This window comes from Scyliorhinus torazame, chromosome 2, assembly GCF_047496885.1.
Source record: "Scyliorhinus torazame isolate Kashiwa2021f chromosome 2, sScyTor2.1, whole genome shotgun sequence".
NCBI lineage: Eukaryota > Metazoa > Chordata > Chondrichthyes > Carcharhiniformes > Scyliorhinidae > Scyliorhinus > Scyliorhinus torazame.
In genome coordinates, this window is record NC_092708.1 from 260,366,766 (window position 1) to 260,393,770 (window position 27,005).

Consider the following 27,005-nt stretch of genomic DNA (forward strand, 5'->3'; position numbering starts at 1 on the left):
GGTAGTATGGCCACAGACCGCACACATTGGCAACAGCCGACCACCCACACCCCCCACCCATCCACCCACCCAGCACCCTCACCCCCCTCCCCAAACCCACCCACCCCACCCGCATGCACACCACCCCCCCCATTGCCGATCCACCGGCGGCACAACGGCCGGGCTCACACAGTTGCCGGTGGACACGTGTCTGTTGCAGGCCATGGAGGATGATGACAACCCGCCCTGCGATGAGCTCCTGGCTCCACATCGTTGGACTATGTCTGACCCATGGCCACAGTACCACCATCCACCCGGACCATCCCTGCATGCGGCTGTGACACTGCAGCGCACGGTCCCGTCCTCTGCCCGGGGGGATGTTGATGGCGGCCCAGGGGGAAGGGGGCAGACTCACCTGGGGTGGAGGTAAGACCACCCCTCACAAACACACTTGCGCTCAACGTACATGACACCCCCGCACGCTTTGGACAGAGCACAAAGGCAGCTTCTGTAGGTGTAACATTGACTTTAATAACGAAAGGAGTTCATGCACGTGCCCTAGCCCCTAAAACTCATCTGTGCCCTGCACCCGTGCCAACTTACTCAGTGTCTAATTGTTTGGCCTTACGGACCCTATGACTACGTCTACGTGGTTCCCCAGACGGTACAGCAGAACTGGAGGTGGACTCCTGTGATACCTGCCCTCTGACACGGGATCCCTTTGGCGGCCGTTTCCTGGGGCGTCCTGGCCTAGATAGGCCAGGCTACGGCCCGGGCGACTGGGATGGCGAGCTGCCAGCCTGTCCTGCCCGTTGCCCACCCGATGCACCTGGGATGGAAGGGGGAGGAGTCCGAGGTGTCGCGGTGTTCCGGGACCTCCCCTACAGGGGGACCCGGGACGGACCACAGCACCTCCTCCTCCCTCGGGGTGCCCGATGGCCCCCAGGCCTCTACATGGGTGGGGGATGCGAACGGACTGGCCATCCGACGCCCCCCCCCCCCCCGACATCTGGCGCTGCCAGTCCTGGAGGCCCGTGCTGGTATCGACAGGGGTCTGCAGGTTTGCAGCCATGGAGTTCAGGGGATTGGCAAACCCTGTCTGTGACTGTGCGACGCCGGCTCGCACATGGCCAATGGCGCCGATGCCCTCAGCGATGGCCTGCAGAAACTGGGCCATGGCCTGCTGAGACTGGGCCATGGCATTGAGCGTCTCTGCCATCTGCCGCTGGCGCTGGCTCATGGCCTCCTGTGAGAGGGCAGCCATGTCCTGGGCCACAGACGCCGCCTGCACGGAAAGCCCCAGGCCTCGCAAACCGCTCCCCATGTCTGACACCGTCGCACCCATTGCCTCCACCGCGGACGGCACCCATGCGGTGTCGGCCTGGGTGGCACGCATGACCGGCACCACTCCCAGCTCCTGGACACGGGTGGACTCCTCCGCCTGCGACTGCAGCCGCCGCAAGCCGGCCGTCACCCTCTTCGCTCGTCTCTGGTTTGGTGGTTGCATCGGACCTATGGGTGGGTGTGGTAACTCCAGGAACCCGGGATCCATCTGGGCGGCAGATGTTCGCTTGGGCTGGGCTGCCCTCCGACCGCCCGGCCCCTCTGCTGCTCCTACCTCCACCTGCTGTACCGGGACGGCTGTGTTGTGCGCACCAGTGAGTGTACCAGACGCCTCATCACTAAAGTGCCCAACCGAGGTGAGCGTCTCTGCGATGGTGGAGGGTGTTGGTGACAGCAGTGGCGTTGTGTCGTGCGCATCGTCCCACTCTGAGTCCATGGCACTTTCGGGTGGCAGTTCGTCCAATCTGTGTCACTGTCCTGTATTTCAGTTTCCTGGGTAGTGGTGTCCTGGGTAGGGGTGTCCTGGGTAGTGGTGTCCTGGGTAGTGGTTTCGTGGCTTGGCTGTGACGGGGGCCTGTGGCTGCCCCTCTCGTCGCTGGGTGGCACACGCCTGCGTCGTCGCACCCGCACGAGACGGGGGCGTCGTCTCCCTGTTGCTCCAGGTCTCTCCATCTCCAGTGGTCTCCGAGGGACATCGTGCGGGCGTCGCATGCCAGAGGGTCCGGGTCTCTCCATCTCCAGTGGTCTCCAAGGGGCATCCTGCGGGCGTCGCATGCCAGAGGGTCCGGGTCTCTCCATCTCCAGTGGTCTCCGAGGGGCATCCTGCGGGCGTCGCATGCCAGAGGGTCCGGGTCTCTCCATCTCCAGTGGTCTCCGAGGGGCATCCTGTGGGCGTCGCATGCCAGAGGGTCCGGGTCTCTCCGTCCCCCGTGGTCTCCAGGAGTAAAAGGCAACAGTGTTAGACAGGTATATGAATGCACGCCATCGGTTGCGCGTGTTGCAGAGGTTAAGGTTAGGGCTGGATTCACTTGGGGAAATGGGGGAAGGCGGATATGGGGAAGGGGGGGATATGGGGCATGGGGGATATGGGGGAGGGGGGATATGGGGGAGGGGGGATATGGGGGAGGGGGATATGGGGGAGGGGGGATATGGGGGAGGGGGGATATGGGGGAGGGGGGATATGGGGGAGGGGGGATATGGGGGAGGGGGGATATGGGGGAGGGGGGATATGGGGGAGGGGGATATGGGGGAGGGGGGATATGGGGAGGGGGATATGGGGAGGGGGATATGGGGGAGGGGGGATATGGGGGAGGGGGGATATGGGGGAGGGGGGATATGGGGAGGGGGGATATGGGGAGGGGGGATATGGGGGAGGGGGGATATGGGGGAGGGGGGATATGGGGGAGGGGGGATATGGGGGAGGGGGGATATGGGGGAGGGGGGATATGGGGGAGGGGGGATATGGGGGAGGGGGGATATGGGGGAGGGGGGATATGGGGGAGGGGGGATATGGGGGAGGGGGGATATGGGGGAGGGGGGATATGGGGGAGGGGGGATATGGGGGAGGGGGATATGGGGGAGGGGGATATGGGGGAGGGGGATATGGGGGAGGGGGATATGGGGGAGGGGGATATGGGGGAGGGGGGATATGGGGGAGGGGGGATATGGGGGAGGGGGGATATGGGGGAGGGGGGATATGGGGGAGGGGGGATATGGGGGAGGGGGGATATGGGGGAGGGGGGATATGGGGGAGGGGGGATATGGGGGAGGGGGGATATGGGGGAGGGGGGATATGGGGGAGGGGGGATATGGGGGAGGGGGGATATGGGGGAGGGGGGATATGGGGGAGGGGGGATATGGGGGAGGGGGGATATGGGGAGGGGGGATATGGGGGAGGGGGGATATGGGGGAGGGGGGATATGGGGGAGGGGGGATATGGGGGAGGGGGGATATGGGGGAGGGGGGATATGGGGGAGGGGGGATATGGGGGAGGGGGCATATGGGGGAGGGGGCATATGGGGGAGGGGGCATATGGGGGAGGGGGCATATGGGGGAGGGGGCATATGGGGGAGGGGGCATATGGGGGAGGGGGCATATGGGGGAGGGGGCATATGGGGGAGGGGGCATATGGGGGAGGGGGCATATGGGGGAGGGGGCATATGGGGGAGGGGGCATATGGGGGAGGGGGATATGGGAGAGGGGGATATGGGAGAGGGGGGGATATGGATATCGGGCGGGCGGGGGGGGGGGGGGGGAGGCTCACCCTGGCTGCTCTGACGAGGTCGTTCACCTTCTTGTGGCACTGGGTGCCTGTCCGTGGTGTCAGGGCCACAGCGGTGACGGCCTCTGCCGCCTCCCTCCACAGACGCCAGCTGTGGCGTGGGGCAACTCTGTGGCCGTGCCCGGGATACAGGGCCTCCCTCCTCTGCTCCACTGCGTCCAGGAGCGCCTCAATGTCACGAGACTGGAACCTCGGGGCTGAGCGGTGGGCGGCCATCCGGTCGGGTGTTCTGGTCGGGTGGGGGAGCAGCGCGACCTTAATGAGCCGTCACGCCGTGCGGCGTGTATGACGCCGCACGGCGTGAACCACATGAGCCAGCGCGGATAGCGTCACGTCGCTGCTAGCCCATTCCGGGCCGGAGACTTTGCAAAGTTTTTGGCGGCGTGATGCAGGTGGGATTTGCGCCATTTTTGCCGCCGGTCGGCGGACTTTGCGCCGATAACGGAGAATTTCGCCCAAGGTGTCACCCATTTCATTTTTTTAAATTTAGAGTACCCAATTCTTTTTTTCCAATTAAGGGACAATTTTTGCATGGCCAATCCACATACACTGCTCGTCTTTTTGGGTTGTGGGGGTGAGACCCACGCAGACACAAAGAGAATGTGCGAACTGTACACGGACAGTTACCCAGGGCCGGGATCAAACCTGGGTCCTACGCACCATGAGGCAGCAAACCACTGCACCACCGTGCCACCCTTGGGTAGATGGAGTCTTGATGAACAAGGCAGTGAAGCTACAATCAGATCAGCCATAATCTTATTGAATGGCAGTGGAGGTTTGAGAAGCCACGTGGCTTACTCCTGCCCCTAACTCGTATGTGCATAAATGTCAGCAAACCAACTGCCTTGAGACATTTTCACCATTTTAAAGAGGTTATACAAATAAGTTGTTACATATACCAAAACACCGTTGCTGAAAGTAATATGCAGGTCAGATTTGCTGCCTCAACACAGGTAAAGGGCAGGAACAAACCTAGGTCTAATATTCCAGACTCTCCGAGTTTACAGAAACACCACTCAACTCAGGTTAAACTCCTGATTTCAGTGCATCACTAATAAATTATGCCAAACCCTGAATACGTCTGAGATAACATACATTGAACATGCGGAGAACATCAGAACTATTCATCTGGGGTTATGCACCGTTTATTGGACAGCACCGAGGGCAAAGGTGGGCAGAAAGCGAAATTGCGATTCAAATAAAAGCAAAATACTGCGGATGCTGGAAATCTGAAATAAATAGCCAGAAAATGCTGGGAAAAGTCAGCCGCAATGGCCAGCTGGGGAGGATGGGAGAAAGAAGTGAACCCTGTATCAGTCAGCGTCCCATCCATGCCCCGAACCCAGTCACTGAGCTGATCTCCCCAGGCGGGCCTACTCTCCCCGTCCCCGATTCCCCACTTTTCCGCTCATTGATTTACTCACGTGAAAATTTCCCGGCTCCTGCGCCTGCTAATCTGCCCTCCTATTGGTCCCGGCCCTCAGCAGGTACCACCAATCCATGTGCAGGATATCAGGCGGGCGCACAGAAATGTCTTCATGGTCGCACTTCCATTGGTTCCCAGGCTCGGCTTCTCCTCCAATCGCCGAGCAAAAAGCACAATACGACCGGTGACTGGGCTCGCAGCCGCAGCCTATCACGGTGTAGGATGTCAGGAGGCTGGCTCCGGAAGGAAGAACTTCAGCGGCTGCGCCAAAAGTAAGCGCTACTACGCACGCGCATTGCCCAGACAGTTGCAGACACCATGGAAACAGCGGAGCCTTTATTTGGCGCCTCCAACTCTCTTTACGGGAACAGAACCTAGCGTTCCGTCTCACAGCCTCCCCACTTCTCTCTTTCAAGACCCTCTTTAAAACCTATCACTTTGACCTGATTTTGGCTAATATTACAATTGGCAGTTCCAGCTCCCACCAGCATCCTCCACTCAGATCTTCACGCTTTATATTTCATACTGGAGGAACAAATCCTCCCAGCTGTCCCCAATTCTGTGATTGTACTCCCTGATCCACTAATACTGTAGGTAAATAGTCATGGTGTGTTTCCACTGCAGGGTAAAATGAGGATTTGGAGGTTATGGGAAACAAAGGATTTCTTTTTAAATTTCTAATTAAGGGACAATATCCTATCCCCCCTCCCCGTACATTGGTACTGAGGGGAGGGTACCCTTTGGCCTTGTATATATCTTTTACTGTTTTAATAAAAAGATATGGCCAATCCACCTACCCTGCACACCTTTGGGTTGTGGGGATGAGACCCAGGCAGGGAGAGAGTGTGCAAACTCCACACAGACAGCAACCCGGGGCCGTGATTGAACCCGGATCCTCAGCGCTGTGAGAGAGCAGTACTAACCACTGCCACCTGGCCGCCCTGGGGACCGAGGTTCTTCCATTGAAGTTTCTAGAATATTTCACCAGAGGTGGATATTCACAGAGATTAGACATCAATTAAAATGGGAAATAAGCAAAATACTGCAGGTGCCAGAATCTGAAAAAAAGAACAGAGGAGCTGGAAAAACTCAACAGGTCTACCAACATTTATTAGGAGAGAAACAGTGTTAATGTTTCGAGTCCTAGGACTCTTTGTCAGAACTGAAGGCAGCAGGGGGGCAAAAGAATGTATTAGAACTGCAGAAACAGCAACAAAAAGTAATAGCTTGAACAAAAGACAGGTGGCCTGGTGAAGAATCATAGAATTCCTACAGTGCAGAAGGAGGCTATTTAGCCCATCCAGTCTGCACAGACCCTCTGAAAGAAAACCCTACACAAGCCCACTCCCCTGCCCTATCCCCATAACGCCACCTAACATGTACATCCCTGGACACTAAGGCAATTTTATCATGGTTAATCCACCTAACTTCCACATCTTTGGACTGTGGGAGGAAACTGGAGTACTCAGAGGAAACCCACGCAGACATGGGGAAAATATGCAAACTCCACACAGTCACCCAAGGACAGAATTGTACCTGGGTCCCTGGCATTGTGAGACAGCAATGCCAACCACTGTGCTACCATGCCACCCCAGGGGGTTGAATTGAGGCAATACATGAATGGGAGGATTGACATATGGCCATGAGAACAAGGTGCTGAGTTAAAATGGCATGCAACAGGAAGATGGAGGTCATGCTTATAACAATCCAGTTTGCATTCAGTCTCCTCAGTGTAGAGAAGACGGCATTGGGAGCTGTGAATGCGATAGACCAAATTGACAAAGTGTAAATGAAACGCTGCTTAACATGAAGGAATATTTGGGGCCGTGAACGGTGAGGAGGGAGGAGGTAAACAGGCAGGTGTTGCACCTTATGCAATTGCAAGGGAAGGTCCCATGGAAAGGGGATGGGAAGTTGGGTGTGATGGAGGAGTGGATCAGTGTGTCACAGATGGAACAGTTTCTGCAGAATGCTGACGGGGGGGTGTGGGTGGGGGTGTGGGGGGGGGGGGGTAAGGGGAAGATCATTCCGGAGGTGGAGGAACTGGCAGAGAATGATCCTTTGGAAGCGGAGGGTAATGGGGTCTGCCCTTGGCCTGCTGCAATACTCCAGTGAAGCCCAATGCAAGTTGGAGGAGCAGCATCTCATCTTCCAGTTGGGCGCGTTGCAGCCCTCAGGACTCAATGTTGAGTTCGGCAACTTTAGAATTTGACCTTTCTGCTCCATCTTAAATCCCCATTTTTTTAATATCCCACACATGCATTGCCTGAATGCAAACAGCACCCCCCCCCCCCCCCCCCCCACCCTGCTCATATCAAGCCATCTGTCTTTTGTTCTTAAAAGTTCTATTTTTTATTGCAATCTCTACAGTTAGAACAGATTTCCCTCCCTTCAATTCTGAGGAAGAGTCTTAAGGACCAGAAATGTTAACTCTGGTTCTCACCTAATACATTTGGCAGACCTGCCAAGTTTTTCCAGTGTTGTCTGTTCTTGTATCAATTAAAATGGGATAGGATAGAAATATAAAATGATCTGTAGTGAAAGGGATGCAGCACAGAGCAGCAGCCTCCTCCTGTGCTACTATTTTATGAAAACTCAAATGTTACTGCGCCCAAAGTGGTTGAGAAATGTTTATGCTGAACTTAGCTTTGGAGACCATTGCCCTGTGAAAAGTGCAATGGTGGATGAGTATTAACTGACAGTTATATTGTAGGCTCACTCTCTGGTGGCCATTCGTCTTTTGAAACAATGGTTTGCACTTTGGTAGTCGAATGGACCCTGGAGGAATGCCTCCTCCAGGGTCCAAGCCTGAGCAAAACTTATGGGACCCAGAGTTGCCCAAACATCAACTCCCACCTCACAACTTCCCTGGTTGAGTCCAATAAAGGAATGCAAAGCCCCACCTTTGGCACTGGCTTGTTTGTAGGAGATGCTGGAAAGATGAGAGTTAGGCTCTACCCTAGCCTTCATCTCCCCTGAGGTTTCCACAAGGCAGTGGGGCCATTTTCCCAGAACTGGGAGCTTGATTCATGTGTGCCAAGGCGTGTCCAAATGCCAATGGGCTTGATGTTTGGGGGCCAAGCCTCCTCCCAGTTGCTCTGGAATCTGGGACCCAGGCCAGAATTTTCCGGCAGTTGTGATTCCCTGATCCCCCGGCAGCGCATCCCGCCTGCGGGTTTCTTGGTGGTGTAGGGTGGCTTCAATGGGAAATCCCATTGACAAGCAATGGGAGCATCAAGCCCCTAGTTTCTGTGTGTTGCTATCAGGAACCACAGCAGAGTATTTGCTTATGGAGGGGCTGTATAATGACAGGAAGAAACTTACGCATTTGACTTTCCTTTCCGTATCACTGCTAGCCTGCAATGTAAGCTGAAATTGAGAAATATACTAATTCCCTTCACCCACATACTAGATGCCTCACGTCGATCTATTGGACACATATACTATTGCTGCGATATTTTTGTACTCAAGGGGGGCTGTGTATATACTAGTTTAATATTACAATTGGGACTATATTACAAGGGATTATTTAGTGTCCTATTAGTGCAATATTTACTCATCCTGTAATATTTTAAGGCAACTGAGTTTTGCTGGCCACATACTCTATGGCAAATGAATGTTTGCTGACTTTCCAGTGTTGCAGGGTAGCTGTGCATTTATTATTTTACCATTAATATAAAACAGTGTTACTGTTCTATTCTTGAATGGTAAATGAGTAGGTTACTGATCTTTTACTGTAGGGTGAATGCTAAAATACATAATTGACTATAAAGTGCTTTGAGATGGCCTAAAATTATGAAAAACACTAAGTGTAAATCTTTCTTCACTTTTTCTGCAGATATTGCAATACCAAATGTTTTTAGATCCATTATTACTGCCTGGTGAATGAGTATTCGCTAACTGCATTTTTAATTTCATTTCTTAATTTGAATCCCAGAGTTAATTGTTGCATCAGATTTTTCAGAATAGGTAGAGCCTAAGTGGCCTAATACGCATGTCCCCTTTTGATAGATGAGCCTATTTCCCCAACATCTCTTCATATCTCTCAATACTCACTTTCTGCAGAAATAGGTTGTCATGTGAGAGTACCTTTAAGACATGAATGTTTAAGCAATGTACCTTTAAGAAAACAGTGATGTCAGAGAGTGGGTGGAGCTGGGCTTTAGATCAGCCATTTTGGCAGTTTTTAGTTTCAGTTTTGAAAAAGAGCTAGTGTGTGTCTGTGTGTTTCCAGAGAGCTGCAGTTTGGAGGAAAAGAGCTGGGTGTATGTCTGTGTTTTGCAGTGAGCTGGATTTGCTGTGATGTCTGCCATGTAATACTATCTCTGGATTATTAGGGTGATTTAAACTCATAATAGTAAAGCCTTTAACCTGATGTGATTCTGTTCAAAGGTGTTAAGTCTCTTGGAAGTTTGAAGGAACATTTTGAGGAATTATTTACCGTTGCAATATTTTTGGAGTTATCTTTGAAGTAAGGGGTGTTAAAAGATCCAATGTTTATTTAAGATGTTAAGTTGAGTTCATGGAATAAACATTGTTCTGTGTTTAAAAACCCACGTGTCCATAATTGTAATCCCACCTCTAGGGAACAAGCCGTGTGCTAGGAAAAGTTACAAAGACATTAAAGAGAGAGGTTGGTTGAACTCCATGATACATTTTGGGGTTCTGAAAACACCTCGCCCATAACAATTGGGGGCTCGAGGCGGATAAAAGTCTATCTATTGGATTGGCTTTTATGAACTTAAAGACAGCGAAGGATTGTTGCTTTTCCGGTGTGGTCTTTTAGTTTAAGTGGGGAGAGTGTTGTGAACAATGGCTCTTTCAGAGGCTCAGAAGTTTTCGGGGGTGGAGAATGTCGCACGTAGTACTTTACGGACAGAAACGAAAAGCAGACTGTTAGATTTGGCAAGAACATTGCAGTTAACATTACCTGACAAAATGCAAAAAGATGAGGTAATTATGGTGGTGGTTAAGCATTTAAAGTTGCCTGAGATAGAGTTTGACTCATTGGAAATGGCAAAAATTCAGTTGCAAATTAAACAAATGGAACATGAGAAAGAATTAAAGCGGCTTGAATACGAGAGTGAGAGAGAGGAAAAAGAAAGAGAAAGAGAGAGAGAGGAAAAAGAAAGAGAAAGAGAGAGAGAGGAAAAAGAAAAAGAGAGAGAAGAAAGGAGAAAAGAAAGAATAGACGTTGCAGAACAAAAAGAAAAAGAAAGGGAAATACAGATCAGGGGAAAAGATAAAGAGAGGGAGTTTGAACTTCAGAAAATGGCCATGAAACATGACAATCAGTTAAAATTGGCAGACATAAAGGGAAATGTACAGTTGGATGATAGTGATGAGGATAGTGAGAAAGAGCGTCATAGTTGAAGGCTTGGTGGGAATCTATTTAAATATGTCCAAGCATTGCCAAGGTTTGACGAGAAGGAAGTGGAAGCCTTTTTCATTTCATTTGAGAAGGTAGCTAAACAAATGTAATGGCCACAGGACATGTGGGTGTTACTAATTCAAACAAAGCTGGTAGGTAGAGCTAGTGAAGTGTTTGCATCACTACCGGAGGAGGTATCTGGAACGTATGAGGTGAGGAAATCCATCTGAAGTGCAAATGAGGTAGTGCCTGAAGCTTATAGACAAAGGTTTAGAAATTTAAGGAAATAATTTGATCAAACATACATGGAGTTTGAAAGGCTCAAACAGAGTAATTTTGATAGATGGATAAGGGCTTTGAAAATAGACCAAACGTATGAAGCTCTCAGAGAAATTATACTTTTGAAGGTGTTTAAAAATTCAATTCCTGATGTAGTGAGAACTCATGTGGAAGAACAGAGGTTAAAACTGCGAGATTAGCAGCGGAAATGGCAGATGATTATGAATTAGTTCATAAATCAAAGATTGGTTTCCGACATCAGTTTCTGCCGGTGAGGGATAGAAACTGGGGACATGAGAAATACTCAAGTGGTAAAGGTAAAGGTGATCTGATGGGAGACAATAAAGAGAGTGTATCTCAGATTAAAAAAGAAATCCAGGAGGGTGGAAAAGAAATGAAAAGTTTCAGATGTTTTCACTGTAATAAACTAGGCCATGTAAAGTCACAGTGTTGGTGGCTGAAGAAAAGCACAGGGAAGGCTGATGTGGTAAAACAGGATAAGACAGTGGGGTTTGTTAGAGTGGTAAAGGAAAGCCCAAGGGAAGCGAAGGAGGTGCAAACGATTGTATAGCCTGCTCAAGAAGTAATTGTTAAGAAGGTGCCAGATGTCTTTAAAGAATTTACTTGTGTGGGTAAAGTTTACTCATGTGTATCAGGAGGAGCAGGTAAAGAAGTCACAATTTTAAGAGATACAGGGGCTAGTCAGTCTTTAATGGTAAGAGATGAGGAATTATGTAGTTTGGGAAGAATGTTGCCAGAAAAGGTGGTGATATGTGGAATTCAGGGTGAGAGGAGTAGCGTTCCATTATATAAGGTAAGGTTGGAAAGTCCAGTGAAGAGTGGTGAAGTGGTAGTAGTAGTAATAGATAAACTATCTTGTCCAGGAATACAGTTTATCTTGGGTAATGATATAGCTGGATCGCAGGTGGGAGTGATGCCAAATGTGGTTGATAAGCCAGTGGAAAATCAGTCAACTGAAGTGTTGAAGGACGAATATCCTGGGATTTTTCCGGATTGTGTCGTAACAAGGTCACAAAGTCACAGGTTAAGACATGAGGAGAAATCAAAGATTGAAGATGAAGTTGAAGTGCAATTATCAGAAATTATTTTTGATCAGATGGTTGAATAAGGACAAGAACAGGTGGAGGATGAGGCGGATATTGTTAGTTCAGGAAAATTGGCGGAGTTACAACAGAAAGATGTAGAAATAAAATGGATATATCAGAAAGCATATACGGAAGAGGAATCTGAGAGCATACCAGAGTGTTATTACCATAAAAATGATGTCTTGATGAGAAAATAGAGACCTGTACATATGCAGGCGGATGAAAAGTGGGCAGATGTTCATCAAGTAGTATTGCCGGTAGGGTATAGAAAGGAGGTGTTGCGAGTTGCACATGAGGTACCAGTGGGAGGTCATTTGGGAATAAGTAAAACTCAAGCTAAAATCCAGAAACATTTTTATTGGCCTGGACTACATAAAGATGTAATTACATTTTGTCAATCATGTCACACATATCAAGTGATAGGGAAATCTCAAGCAGTGATAAAACCAGCACCCTTAATACCCATTCCAGCATTTGAGGAACCTTTTACAAGGGTCCTAATTGATTGTGTAGGACCGCTTCCTAAAACAAAAAGTGGGAATCAATATCTTTTGACTGTAATGGATGTATCTACTAGGTTTCCAGAGGCCATTCCAGGACGTAATATTACAGCTAAAAGGATTGTGGAAGAGTTACTTAAATTCTTTACTAGATATGGACTACCCACAGAAATTCATTCGGATCAACGAATGAATTTTACTTCAAAGTTATTCAAAGAAGTTATGGATAGCTCAGGAATAAAACAATTTAAATCAACTGCATACCATCCAGAATCGCAGGGAGCGTTAGAAAGGTGGCATCAGACATTAAAGAAAACGTTGAGGGCGTATTGTCAAGATTATCCAGAGGATTGGGATAAAGGAATCCCATTCGTATTGTTTGCAATTAGGGATGCACCTAATGAGTCTACCAAATTTAGTCATTTTGAACTAATTTTTGGTCATGAGGTAAGAGGACCACTTAAATTGATTAAGGAAAAATTGGTGGGTGAGAAATCGGAAATTACACTATTGGATTACGTGTCAAATTTTAGGGAATGATTAAATAGAGCAGGTGAATTGGCTAGACAACATTTGAAAGTTGCACAAAATATGATGAAACGGGTAGCGGACAAGAAATCCAAAGTTCGTAGTTTTGCCAGTGGGGATAAAGTTTTAGTGTCGTTACCAGTGGTAAGGGAGCCTTTAAAAGTTAGGTTTTGTGGACCGTATCAGATTGAAAGGAAATTAAGTGAGGTGAATTATGTGGTAAAAACACCAGATAGAAGGAAGACGCGCCGAGTGTGTCATGTGAATATGCTTAAAAGGTACTTTGAAAGGGAAGGAGAGAAAAAGGAGGTTTTAATGATTCTAACTCAAAGTGACGAACCAAATCCAGATGACTGTGAATTTGACATACCTCAAATTAAATTGGAAAATGAGGATGTTCTGAAAAATTGGGATGAATTGTTAAGTTACCTTCCAGAGGAAAAATTAACTGACCTGAAAGAGTTATTGATATCACATGGGCAAGTTTGTAGAGATAAATTGGGAAGTACTAAAATGGCTATACATGATGTAGATGTGGGAAATGCTGTTCCTATCAAACAACATCCATATAGACTTAATCCTTTAAAATTGGCACAGGTCAACAGAGAGATTGAGAGTATGCTGAAGAATGGCATAATTGAAGTGGGTTGCAGCCAATGGAGCTCACCCTTGGTGATGGTACCTAGACCAGATGGTACCCAACGGTTGTGTGTGGACTACAGAAAGCTGAATGCAGTTACAAGAACGGACTCTTATCCTGTGCCACCATTGAAGGATTGCATGGCGAAAGTGGGACAATCTGTTTTTATTTCCAACTTCCAGACATGGAAAGAACATTTAAAACATCGTATGGAGTTCTTCGATCGACTTCAGGTGGCGGGTTTGGTGATGAACCTAGCCGAAAGTGAGTTTGGAGAAGCCCAAATCACTTTCCTTGAGGAGTTTCCAATACCCTCAAGACGAAGGGAGGCAATGCGATCTCTTTTTTTTTAAATATTTTATTGAAAATTTTTGGTCAACCATCACAGTACATTGTGTATCCTTCACACAATAATATAACAGTATAAATAACAATGACCTGTTTTATAAACAAAGAATAAATAATATATAACAAAAACGAAACCTAAAACTAAATGGCAACTGCCTTGTCTCAGATAAACTCTCCAAAAATATGATTTAACAATCCAATATACAATTATTTATAGCAACGACCTATACATATTATACATATATATTAATAACCCTGAGACTCCTTCTGGTTCCTCCACCCTCCCCTCCCCCCACCCCCCCACCCTCCCCCTGGGCTGCTGCTGCTGCCTTCTTCTTTTCCATTCCCTCTATCTTTCTGTGAGGTATTCGACGAACGGCTGCCACCGCCTGGTGAACCCTTAAGCCGATCCTCTTAGGACGAACTTAATCCGTTCCAGCTTTATAAACCCTGCCATGTCATTTATCCAGGTCTCCACCCCCGGGGGCTTGGCTTCCTTCCACATCAACAGTATCCTGCGCCGGGCTACTAGGGACGCAAAGGCCAAAACATCGGCCTCCCTCGCCTCCTGCACTCCCGGCTTTTGTGCAACCCCAAGTATAGCCAACCCCCAGCTTGGTTCGACCTGGACTCCCACTACTTTCGAAAGCACCTTTGTCACCCCCACCCAGAACCCCTGTAGTGCCGGACATGACCAGAACATGTGGGTGTGATTCGCGGGGCTTCTCGAGCATCTCGCACACCTATCCTCTACCCCAAAAAATTTACTGAGCCGTGCTCCAGTCATATGCGCCCTGTGTAACACCTTAAATTGAATCAGGCTTAGCCTGGCACACGAGGACGATGAGTTTACCCTACTTAGGGCATCCGCCCACAGCCCCTCCTCAATCTCCTCCCCCAGCTCTTCTTCCCATTTCCCTTTCAGCTCATCTACCATAATCTCCCCCTCGTCCCTCATTTCCCTATATATATCTGACACCTTACCGTCCCCCACCCATGTCTTTGAGATTACTCTGTCCTGCACCTCATGCGTCGGGAGCTGCGGGAATTCCCTCACCTGCTGCCTCGCAAAAGCCCTCAGTTGCATATATCGGAATGCATTACCTTGGGGCAACCCATATTTCTCGGTCAGCGCTCCCAGACTTGCGAACTTCCCATCTACAAACAGATCTTGCAGTTGCGTTACTCCTGCTCTTTGCCATATTCCAAATCCCCCATCCATTCTCCCCGGGGCAAACCTGTGGTTATTTCTTATCGGGGACCCCACCAAGGCTTCCGTCTTTCTCCTATGCCGTCTCCACTGTCCCCAAATTTTCAAGGTCGCCACCACCACCGGGCTTGTGGTGTATTTCTTCGGTGAGAACGGCAATGGGGCCGTCACCATAGCTTGTAGGCTAGTCCCCCTACAGGACGCCCTCTCCAATCTCTTCCACGCCGCTCCCTCCTCTTCTCCCATCCACTTACTCACCATTGAGATATTGGCGGCCCAGTAGTACTCACTTCGGCTCGGTAGTGCCAGCCCCCCCCTATCCCTACTACGCTGTAAGAATCCCTTCCTCACTCTCGGGGTCTTCCCGGCCCACACAAAACTCATGATACTCTTTTCGATCCTTTTGAAAAAAGCGTTCGTGATCACCACCGGGAGGCACTGAAACACAAAGAGGAATCTCGGGAGGACTACCATTTTAACCGCCTGCACCCTCCCTGCCAGTGACAGGGATACCATGTCCCATCTCTTGAAGTCCTCCTTCATTTGTTCCACCAATCGCGTTAAATTTAACCTATGCAATGTACCCCAATTCTTAGCTATCTGGATCCCCAAGTAACGAAAGTCCCTTGTTACCTCCCTCAGCGGAAAGTCCTCTATTTCTCTGCTCTGCTCCCCTGGATGCACCACAAACAACTCACTTTTCCCCATGTTCAGTTTATATCCTGAGAATTCTCCAAACTCCCGAAGTGTCCGCATTATCTCTGGCATCCCCTCCGCCGGGTCCGCTACATATAACAAATCATCCGCATACAGAGATACCCGGTGTTCTTCTCCTCCTCTAAGTATTCCCCTCCACTTCTTGGAACCCCTCAATGCTATTGCCAGGGGCTCAATCGCCAGTGCAAACAGTAATGGGGACAGAGGGCATCCCTGCCTTGTCCCTCTATGGAGCCGAAAGTATGCAGATCCCTGTCCATTCGTGACCACACTCGCCACTGGGGCCCTATACAACAGCTGCACCCATCCAACATACTCACCTCCAAAACCAAATCTCCTCAGCACCTCCCACAAATAATCCCACTCCACTCTATCAAATGCTTTCTCGGCATCCATCGCCACCACTATCTCCGCTTCCCCCTCTGGTGGGGGCATCATCATTACCCCTAGCAGCCTCCGTATATTCGTATTCAGTTGTCTCCCCTTCACAAACCCGGTTTGGTCCTCATGGACCACCCTCGGGACACAATCCTCTATCCTCATTGCCATTACCTTGGCCAGAATCTTAGCGTCTACATTTAGGAGGGAAATAGGTCTATAGGACCCGCATTGCAGCGGGTCCTTTTCCTTCTTTAGGAGAAGCGATATCGTTGCCTCAGACATAGTCAGGGGCAGCTGTCCCCTTTCCTTTGCCTCATTAAAGGGCCTCATCAGTAGCGGGGCGAGCAAGTCCACATATTTCCTGTAAAATTCAACTGGGAATCCATCCGGTCCCGGAGCCTTCCCCGCCTGCATGCTCCTAATTCCTTTCACTACTTCCTCTATTTCAATCTGTGCTCCCAGTCCCACCCTTTCCTGCTCCTCCACCTTGGGAAATTCCAGCCGGTCCATAAAGCCCATCATTCTCTCCCTCCCATCCGGGGGTTGAGCTTCATATAATTTTTTTATAAAATGTCTTGAACACTCCATTCACTCTCTCTACTCCCCGCTCCATCTCTCCTTCCTCATCCCTCACTCCCCCTATTTCCCTCGCTGCTCCCCTCTTCCTCAATTGGTGGGCCAGCAACCTGCTCGCCTTCTCCCCATATTCGTACTGTACACCCTGTGCCTTCCTCCACTGTGCCTCTGCAGTACCCGTTGTCAGCAAGTCAAATTCTACGTGTAGCCTTTGCCTTTCCCTGTACAGTCCCTCCTCCGGTGCCTCCGCATATTGCCTGTCCACCCTCAGACGTTCTTGCAGCAACCGCTCCTGTTCCCTACTCTCCTGCTTTCCTTTATGTGCCCTTATTGATATCAGCTCCCCTCTAACCACTGCCTTCAGCGCCTCCCAGACCACTCCCACCTGGACCTCCCCATTATCATTGAGTTCCAAGTACTTTTCAATGCACCCCCTCACCCTTAGACACACACCCTCATCTGCCATTAGTCCCATGTCCATTCTCCAGGGTGGGCGCCCTTCTGTTTCCTCCCCTATCTCCAAGTCCACCCAATGTGGAGCGTGATCCGAAATGGCTATAGCCGTATACTCCGTTCCCCTCACCTTCGGGATCAACGCCCTTCCCAAAACAAAAAAGTCTATTCGCGAATAGACTTTGTGGACATAGGAGAAAAACGAAAACACCTTACTCCTAGGTCTGCTAAATCTCCACGGGTCTACTCCTCCCATCTGCTCCATAAAATCTTTAAGCACCTTGGGTGCTGCCGGCCTCCTTCCAGTCCTGGACCTCGACCTGTCCAGCCCTGGTTCCAACACCGTATTGAAATCTCCCCCCATTACCAACTTTCCCACCTCTAGGTCCGGGATGCGTCCTAGCATACGCCTCATAAAATTGGCATCATCCCAGTTCGGGGCATATACGTTTACCAAAACCACCGTCTCCCCCTGTAGTTTGCCACTCACCATCACGTATCTGCCCCCTCTATCCGCCACTATAGTCTTTGCCTCAAACATTACCCGCTTCCCCACTAATATAGCCACCCCCCTGTTTTTCGCATCTAGCCCTGAATGGAACACCTGCCCCACCCAACCTTTGCGTAGTCTCACCTGGTCTATCAGTTTCAAGTGCGTTTCCTGTAACATTACCATGTCTGCCTTAAGTTTCTTAAGGTGTGCGAGTACCCGTGCCCTCTTTATCGGCCCGTTCAGCCCTCTCACGTTCCACGTGATCAGCCGGGTTGGGGGGCTTTTTACCCCCCCCCCCTTGTCGATTAGCCATCCCCTTTTTCCAGCTCCTCACCCGGTTCCCACGCAGCTGTGTCCCCCCCAGGCGGTGACCCCCCGCCCATCCCACCCCATACCAGCTCCCCCCTCTCCCCAGCAGCAGCAGCCCAATAATTCCCCCCTCCCACCTCCCCCCACTAGATCCCCCGCTAGCATAATTACTCCCCCCATGTTGCTCCCAGAAGTCAGCAAACTCTGGCCGACCTCGGCTTCCCCCCGTGACCTCGGCTCGCACTGTGTGACGCCCCCTCCTTCCTGCTTCCCTATTCCCGCCATGATTATCATAGCGCGGGAGAACTTCCGGGTGCGGCGATGACCAGCTGAGTCGCACGTTTCGGCAGCTCCCTGTGAAACGGACTTTTGGGCTCTTGATAGGAGCCCCAACGGCAATTTTAACGGCTGAAAACACCGTGCGGTAAACCAGAAGGGTGTTCCCCCTGGACACGGATGGAAAAAGGAGAGGAAAGTGGCCGGATTGCAGCGGATCCTTTGGAACAACGGCAAGGAAGGCAAGCAGAAACCAAGATGGCGTCGGAAGGTGGCAGTTTCATATGGGGCCCTGAACAACAAGAGTTTTTGAAACGCTGCGTGGAGGAGATAAAAAAGGAAATGAAGAAAGAGTTGTTGGCCCCGATACTACAGGCGATTGAAGGGCTGAAAGAGGAACAAAAGACCCAGGAGCAGGAGCTTCGGGTCGTGAAGGCGAAAGCAGCAGAGAATGAAAACGACATACAGGGCCTGGTGGTGAAGTCGGAGATACAGGAGGCACACCAGAAACGATCTGTGGAGAGGTTGGAGGCACTGGAAAATAACGCAAGGAGGAACAACTTGAGGATTCTTGGCCTTCCTGAAGGTGTGGAGGGGGCGGACGTCGGGGCATATGTGAGCACGATGCTGCACTCGTTAATGGGAGTGGAGGCCCCGACGGGTCCGTTGGAGGTGGAGGGAGCATACCGAGTTATGGTGCGAGGACCGAGAGCAGGAGAAGCTCCCAGAGCCATAGTGGTGAGATTTCTCCGTTTTAAGGATAGAGAAATGGTCCTTAGATGGGCGAAGAAAACTCGGTGTAGTAAATGGGAGAACGCGGTGATCCGCGTCTATCAAGATTGGAGTGCGGAGGTGGCGAGAAGGAGGGCGAGCTTTAATCGGGCCAAAGCGGTACTTCACAAAAAAAGGATAAAGTTTGGAATGCTGCAACCGGCAAGACTGTGGGTCACATATCAAGGGAGGCACCACTACTTTGAGACGGCGGATGAAGCGTGGACTTTTATTGTAGAAGAAAAATTGGAATGATTGGACTACGAAAATGAACGTTTGGACAAAGTGGTGGGACGAGTGCGGGGGGGGGCGAAGAGGGATTGTATGATTAATCCTGCGGTATGGTAACTTTTCTTTCTCCCACAGGTGGTGATGGGGGAGGTGGGGAGGGAGAGGAGATGGGGCGTTGGCCATGGGAGGCGGGGCCGAGGGAGAGGCGCGGGCTTGGTTCCCGCGCTATGATAATTATGGCGGGAATAGAGAAGCAGGAAGGAGGGGGCGCCGCACGGGGCGAGCCGTGATCACGGGGGGAAGCCGAGGTCAGCCAGAGTTTGCTGACTTCTGGGAGCAACATGGGGGGAGTAATTACGCTAGCGGGGGGTCTAGCGGGGGGGGGGGGGGGGGGAGGGGGGAATTACTGGGTTGCTGCTGCTGGGGAAAGGGGGGAGTGGGTGCGGGAAAGGATGGGCGGGGGGGCACCGTCTGGGAGAAATACAGCCGCGTGGGAACTGGGCGAGAAGCTGGAAAAAGATGATGGCTAACCGGCAAGGGGGGGGGGTGGGAAGGGGGGGGTGGGAAGCCCCCCAACTCGGCTGATCACGTGGAACGTGAGGGGGCTTAACGGGCCGATAAAGAGGGCACGAGTACTCGCACACCTTAAGAAACTTAAAGCAGATGTGGTCATGTTACAGGAAACGCACCTGAAACTGATAGATCAGGTTAGGTTGCGCAAAGGATGGGTAGGGCAGGTGTTCCATTCGGGGCTGGATGCGAAAAACAGGGGGGTGGCTATATTAGTGGGGAAGCGGGTAATGTTCGAGGCAAAGACTATAGTGGCGGATAACGGGGGCAGATACGTGATGGTGAGTGGCAAATTACAGGGAGAGATGGTGGTGTTGGTAAACGTGTATGCCCCGAATTGGGACGATGCCAATTTTATGAGGCGAATGCTAGGACGCATCCCAGACCTAGAGACCGGAAAGCTGATAATGGGGGGAGACTTTAACACGGTGTTGGAACCAAGGCTGGATAGGTCGAAGTCCAGGACTGGTAGGAGGCCGGCAGCAGCCAAGGTGCTTAAGGATTTTATGGAGCAGATGGGAGGGGTGGACCCGTGGAGATTCAGTAGACCTAGGAGTAAGGAGTTCTCGTTTTTCTCCTATGTCCATAAAGTCTATTCACGCATAGACTTTTTTGTGTTGGGTAGGGCATTGATCCCGAGGGTGAGGGGAACGGAATATACGGCTATAGCCATTTCGGATCATGCCCCACACTGGGTAGACTTGGAGATAGGGGAGGAAACAAGAGGGCGTCCACCCTGGAGAATGGATATGGGACTAATGGCGGATGAGGGGGTGTGCTTAAGGGTGAGGGGATGCATTGAAAAGTACTTGGAACTCAATGACAATGGGGATGTTCAGGTGGGAGTGGTCTGGGAGGCGTTGAAGGCGGTGGTTAGGGGGGAGCTGATATCAATAAGGACACATAAAGGGAAGCAGGAGAGTAAGGAACGGGAGCGGTTGTTGCAAGAACTTTTGAGGGTGGACAGACAGTATGCGGAAGCACCGGAGGAGGGACTGTATAGGGAAAGGCAAAGGCTGCATGTGGAATTTGACTTGCTGACCACAGGCACTGCAGAGGCACAATGGAGGAAGGCGCAGGGTGTACAGTATGAATATGGAGAGAAGGCGAGCAGATTGCTGGCACACCAATTGAGGAAAAGGGGAGCAGCGAGGGAAATAGGGGGGGTGAGAGACGAAGATGGAGAGACGGAGCGGGGAGCGGAGAGAGTGAATGAAGTGTTTAAGACATTTTATAAAAAATTGTATGAAGCTCAACCCCCGGATGGGAGGGAGAGAATGATGGAGTTTTTGGATCGGCTGGAAATTCCCAAGGTGGAAGAGCAGGAAAGGATGGGATTGGGAGCACAGATCACGGTAGAAGAAGTGGTGAAAGGAATTAGGAACATGCAGACGGGAAAGGCCCCGGGACCGGACGGATTCCCAGTTGAATTTTACAGAAAATATTTGGACTTGCTCGCCCCGCTACTGACGAGGACCTTCAACGAGGCAAAGGAAAGGGGACAACTGCCCCCGACTATGTCAGAAGCAACGATATCGCTTCTTTTAAAGAAGGAAAAGGATCCGCTACAATGCGGGTCCTACAGACCAATCTCCCTCCTCAATGTAGATGCCAAGGTCTTGGCCAAGGTAATGGCAATGAGAATAGAGGAATGTGTCCCGGGGGTGGTTCATGAGGACCAAACTGGGTTTGTGAAGGGGAGACAGCTGAACACGAACATACGGAGGTTGTTAGGGGTAATGATGATGGCCCCACCAGAGGGTGAAACGGAGATAGTAGTGGCGATGGATGCCGAGAAAGCATTTGATAGAGTGGAGTGGGATTATCTGTGGGAGGTGTTGAGGAGATTTGGGTTCGGAGAGGGGTATGTTAGATGGGTGCAGCTGTTGTATAGGGCCCCAGTGGCGAGTGTGGTCACGAATGGACGGGGATCGGCATATTTTCGGCTCCATAGAGGGACAAGGCAGGGATGTCCTCTGTCCCCATTACTGTTTGCACTGGCGATTGAGCCCCTGGCGATAGCGCTGAGAGGTTCCAAGGGATGGAGGGGAATACTTAGGGGAGGAGAAGAACACCGGGTATCTTTATATGCGGATGATCTGCTACTATATGTGGCGGATCCAGCGGAGGGGATGCCAGAAATAATGCGGATACTTGGGGAGTTTGGGGATTTTTCAGGGTATAAATTGAATATGGGAAAGAGTGAGCTGTTTGTGGTGCATCCAGGGGAGCAGAGTAGAGAAATAGAAGACCTACCGTTGAGGAAGGTAACAATAGACTTTCGTTACCTGGGGATCCAGATAGCTAAGAATTGGGGCACATTGCACAGGCTAAATTTGACGCGGTTGGTGGAACAGATGGAGGAAGATTTCAAGAGATGGGATATGGTAGCCCTGTCAATGGCAGGGAGGGTGCAGGCAGTTAAGATGGTGGTCCTCCCGAGATTCCTTTTTGTGTTTCAGTGTCTCCCGGTGGTGATCACGAAGGCTTTTTTCAAAAGGATAGAAAAGAGTATTATGGGTTTTGTTTGGGCCGGGAAGACTCCGAGAGTGAGGAAGGGATTCTTACAGCGTAGTAGGGATAGGGGGGGGCTGGCACTACCGAGCCTAAGTGAGTATTATTGGGCCACTAATATTTCAATGGTGAGTAAGTGGATGGGAGAGGAGGAAGGAGCGGCGTGGAAGAGATTAGAGAGGGCGTCCTGTAGGGGGACCAGCCTGCAGGCTATGGTGACAGCCCCATTGCCGTTCTCACCAAGGAACTATACCACGAGTCCGGTGGTGGTAGCTACACTGAAGATTTGGGGACAGTGGAGACGACATAGGGGAAAGACCGGAGCACTGGGGGGGTCCCCGATAAGAAACAACCATAGGTTTGCCCCGGGGGGAATGGATGGGGGATATGGAATGTGGCAAAGAGCAGGTATAACGCAATTGAAAGATCTATTTGTGGATGGGAAGTTTGCGAGTCTGGGAGCGCTGACCGAGAAATATGGGTTGCCCCAAGGGAATGCATTCAGGTACATGCAATTGAGGGCTTTTGCGAGGCAGCAGGTGAGGGAATTCCCGCAGCTCCCGACACAAGAGGTGCAGGACAGAGTCATCTCAAAGAAATGGGTGGGGGACGGTAAGGTGTCGGATATATATAGGGAAATGAGAGACGAAGGGGAGACTATGATGGACGAACTAAAAGGGAAATGGGAAGAAGAGCTAGGGGAGGAGATTGAGGAGGGGATGTGGGCAGATGCCCTAAACAGGGTAAACTCGTCGTCCTCGTGCGCCAGGCTAAGCCTGATTCAGTTTAAGGTATTACACAGGGCACATATGACTGGAACACGGCTCAGTAAATTTTTTGGGGTGGAGGATAGGTGTGCGAGGTGCTCGAGAAGCCCAGCGAATCATACCCATATGTTTTGGTCATGCCCGGCACTACAGGGGTTCTGGATGGGGGTGACAAAGGTGCTTTCAAAAGTAGTAGGAGTCCGGGTCGAACCAAGCTGGGGGTTGGCTATATTTGGGGTTGCACAAGAGCCGGGAGTGCAGGAGGCGAAAGAGGCCGATGTTTTGGCCTTTGCGTCCCTAGTAGCCCGGCGCAGAATATTGCTAATGTGGAAAGAAGCCAAGCCCCCGGGGGTGGAGACCTGGATAAATGATATGGCGGGGTTCATAAAGTTAGAGCGGATTAAGTTCGTCCTAAGGGGGTCGGCTCAAGGGTTTACTAGGCGGTGGCAACCGTTCGTCAAATATCTTGCGGAAAGATAGATAGGGGAGAACAAAGAAGGCAGCAGCAGCGGCCCAGGACTTGGGGGGGGGGGGGGGGATGGGGGGGGGTGTGGCCTGAGACAAGGCAGTTGCCAATTAGGGCTAGTTTGTTTTTTTTTTTTTTGTTATTTAATATTTATTTATTTGTTGTTGTTTTTGTTTAAATTTAAAAAAGGTCATTATTATCTGTATTGTTACAATGTTGTGTAAAGGATGCACAATGTACTGTGTTGGTTGACCAAAAATTTTCAATAAAATATTATTTAAAAAAAAAAAAAATCATAGCGCGGGAGCCGAGCCCGCGCTTCCCCCTTGGCCCCGCCCCCAATGGCCAACGCCCCATCTCTTCCACCACCTTTCCTCCCCCCACCACCTGTGGAAGAGAGAAAAGTTACCACATCGCAGGATTAATAACATAAAACTCCTCTTTCCCCCCTTTTTGCCCCCCTCTTCGCCCCCCATACTCGCCCCACCACTTTGTTTCAAACGTTCTTTTTTTTAATAACCCGCTCATTCCAATTTTTCTTCCACGATAAAAGTCCACGCCTCATCCGCCGTCTCAAAGTAGTGGTGCCTCCCTTGATATGTGACCCACAGTCTTGCCGGCTGCAGCATTCCGAATTTTATCTTCTTTTTGTGAAGCCCCGCCTTGGCCCGATTAAAGCTCGCCCTCCTTCTCGCCACCTCCGCACTCCAGTCTTGGTATACACGGATCACCGCGTTCTCCCACTTACTGCTCCGAGTTTTCTTTGCCCATCTAAGGACCATCTCTCTATCCTTAAAACGGAGGAATATCACCACTATGGCTCTTGGAATTTCTCCTGCTCTCGGTCCTCGCGCCATCACTCGGTATGCTCCCTCCACCTCCAGCGGACCCGCCGGGGCCTCCGCTCCCATTAACGAGTGCAGCATCGTGCTCACATATGCCCCGACGTCCGCTCCCTCCGCACCTTCAGGAAGACCAAGAATCCTTAGGTTGTTCCTCCTCGCGTTGTTCTCCAGCGCCTCCAGCCTTTCCACACATCGTTTATGGTGTGCCTCGTGCATCTCCGTCTTCACCACCAGGCCCTGTATGTCGTCCTCATTCTCGGCAGCCTTTGCCTTTACGACCCGAAGCTCCCGCTCCTGGGTCTTTTGCTCCTCCTTTAGCCCTTCGATCGCCTGTAATATCGGGGCCAACAGCTCCTTCTTCAATTCCTTTTTGAGTTCTTCCACGCAGCGTTTCAAAAACTCATGTTGTTCAGGGCCCCATATTAAACTGCCACCTTCCGACGCCATCTTGGTTTTTGCTTGCCTTCCTTGCCGCTGCTCTAAAGGATCCACCGCAATCCGGCCACCTTCCTCTCCTTTTTTCATCCGTATCCAGGGGGGATTCCCTTCTGGTTCACCGCACAGTACTTTTAGCCGTTAAAATTGCCGTTGGGGCTCTTATTAAGAGCCCAAAAGTCCGTTCCACCGGGAGCTGCCGAAACGTGCGACTCAGCTGGGCATCGCCGCACCCGGAAGCCCTGTTCTGCCGGCAATGCGATCTCTTAACATGAATGAATTTTATCGAACCTTTGTGCAAAAGCTTTGTGGCGTGATTACTCCACTGATGGACTTGCTAAAGAAACCTAAAAAATTTCAATGGGCAGCGGACTTTCAACAGGCATTTGACTGCCTGAAAGCTATGATCACCAATGCTCCTGTATTGGAGAATTGCAAGGGACTCTGTGGTCAGATTGAACTAAAGTATCTGATTCTAAAGAGAAATGCCGAAGAGTAGAGGAATGGATGGATCGTGCAGAGACTTTGTTCAAAGAGACTGTCAATCGAGAAGGATTTCGGTTGGAGGAAGAAGAACAAAGAAAAATGGACTATATTAAACTGTGTTGGGGTTTTTTTAAAAACGAAAAGGTATATTTACTGTGTACATTTCTTAGTGGATGGTGCAAGAGTGAAAAATGAAACCATCTTGAAGTTGATGGGTTTTTTTTCTTGGGGGGAGTTGACATGTGAGACTACCTTTAAGACATGAATATTTAAGCAATGTGCCTTTAAGAAAACAGTGATGTCAGAGTGTGGGTGGAGCTGGGCTTTAGATCAGCCATTTTGGCAGTTTTTAGTTTCAGTTTTGAAAAAGAGCTGGTGTGTGTCTGTGTGTTTCCAGAGAGCTGCAGTTTGGAGGAAAAGAGCTGGGTGTGTGTCTGTGTTTTGCAGTGAGATGGATTTGCTGTGATGTCTGCCATGTAAGACTATCTCTGGATCATGAGGGTGATTTAAACTCATAATAGTAAAGCCTTTAACCTGGTGTGATTCTGTTTGAAGGTGTTAAGTCTCTTGGAAGTTTGAAGGAACATTTTGAGGAATTATTTACTGTTGCAATATTTTCGGAGTTATCGTTGAAGTAAGGGGTGTTAAGAGATCCAATGTTTATTTAAGATGTTAAGTTGAGTTCATGGAATAAACATTGTTTTGTGTTTAAAAACCTACGTGTCCATAATTGTAATCCCACACCTAGGGAACAAGCCATGTACCAGGAAAAGCAACAAATACATTAAAGGGAGAGGTTGGTTGAACTCCATGATACATTTTATGGTTCTAAAAAAGCCTCGCCCATAACAAGGTCCAAATGCCTATTGAATTACCTCATATATTAATTTTGGTGACTATCCACAAGCTTATTACTCATCGAAGGAAACAATGTTCTGCATTATCCAGGGGAAACCAAGCCTAGTACCGTTAACCATACCTCAAATAACTGATACCCAGAACTATGAGGAAGTATAGATCAGACCCCTTCTGGAGTACTACATTCAGTCTAGATCAGATCTTTTCTGGAGGACTGCATTCAGTCTAGACCAGATCACCTCTGAAATACTATGTTCAGTTTTAGGCACTGCACATTAGAAGACAGAATGGTCTTGGAGAAGGTGCAGCGAGGCGTTACAGGATGAATTATGAGGGAAGATTGTACAAACCTGGTCTGTATTCCCTTGAGTATCGAAGATTGAGGGGTGATCTAATCAAGGTGCTTAAAATGCTTCAGTGTAGATACAGTGAATCTATTTTGTCTGCTAGAAAAATCAAGAACAAGATAACAATCTTTATAAGAGAGCTCGATCATTCAGGAGCAAAGTCAGAAATAATTTTGGAATGCAATCTCCTAAAAGGCTGTGTATGCGTGGACAATTGGCACTTTCAAAACTGAGATTTTCCTTAGGTAAAAGCATCAAGAGTTCTGGAGCAAAAGCAGGGGAACACAAGTTTTTTTAAATTATTTTTTTAAAATTGCCATTTAAGGCTCAATTTAGCATGGCCAATTCACCTACCCTGCACATCTTTGGGTTGTGGGGGTGAGCGAGCTCCACACAGACATGGAGAGAATGTGAAAACTCACACAGTGACCCAGGGTCGGATCGAACCCGGGGCCTCAGCACCATGAGGCAGTATTGCTAACCACTGTGTCACTGTGC

The 27,005-nt window shown here is 49.9% G+C and overlaps 1 protein-coding gene across 1 annotated transcript in view; it reads right to left on the minus strand.

Moving 5' to 3' along the window:
* Window positions 1-5,145, minus strand: part of rad51b (RAD51 paralog B) — an 868,394-nt gene extending 863,249 nt beyond the window's left edge. Inside the window, 1 exon segment of the mRNA XM_072486228.1 lies at window positions 5,029-5,145. The gene's annotated coding sequence lies outside the window, so the exon portion shown is untranslated.
* Window positions 5,146-27,005: the final 21,860 nt, after the last annotated feature.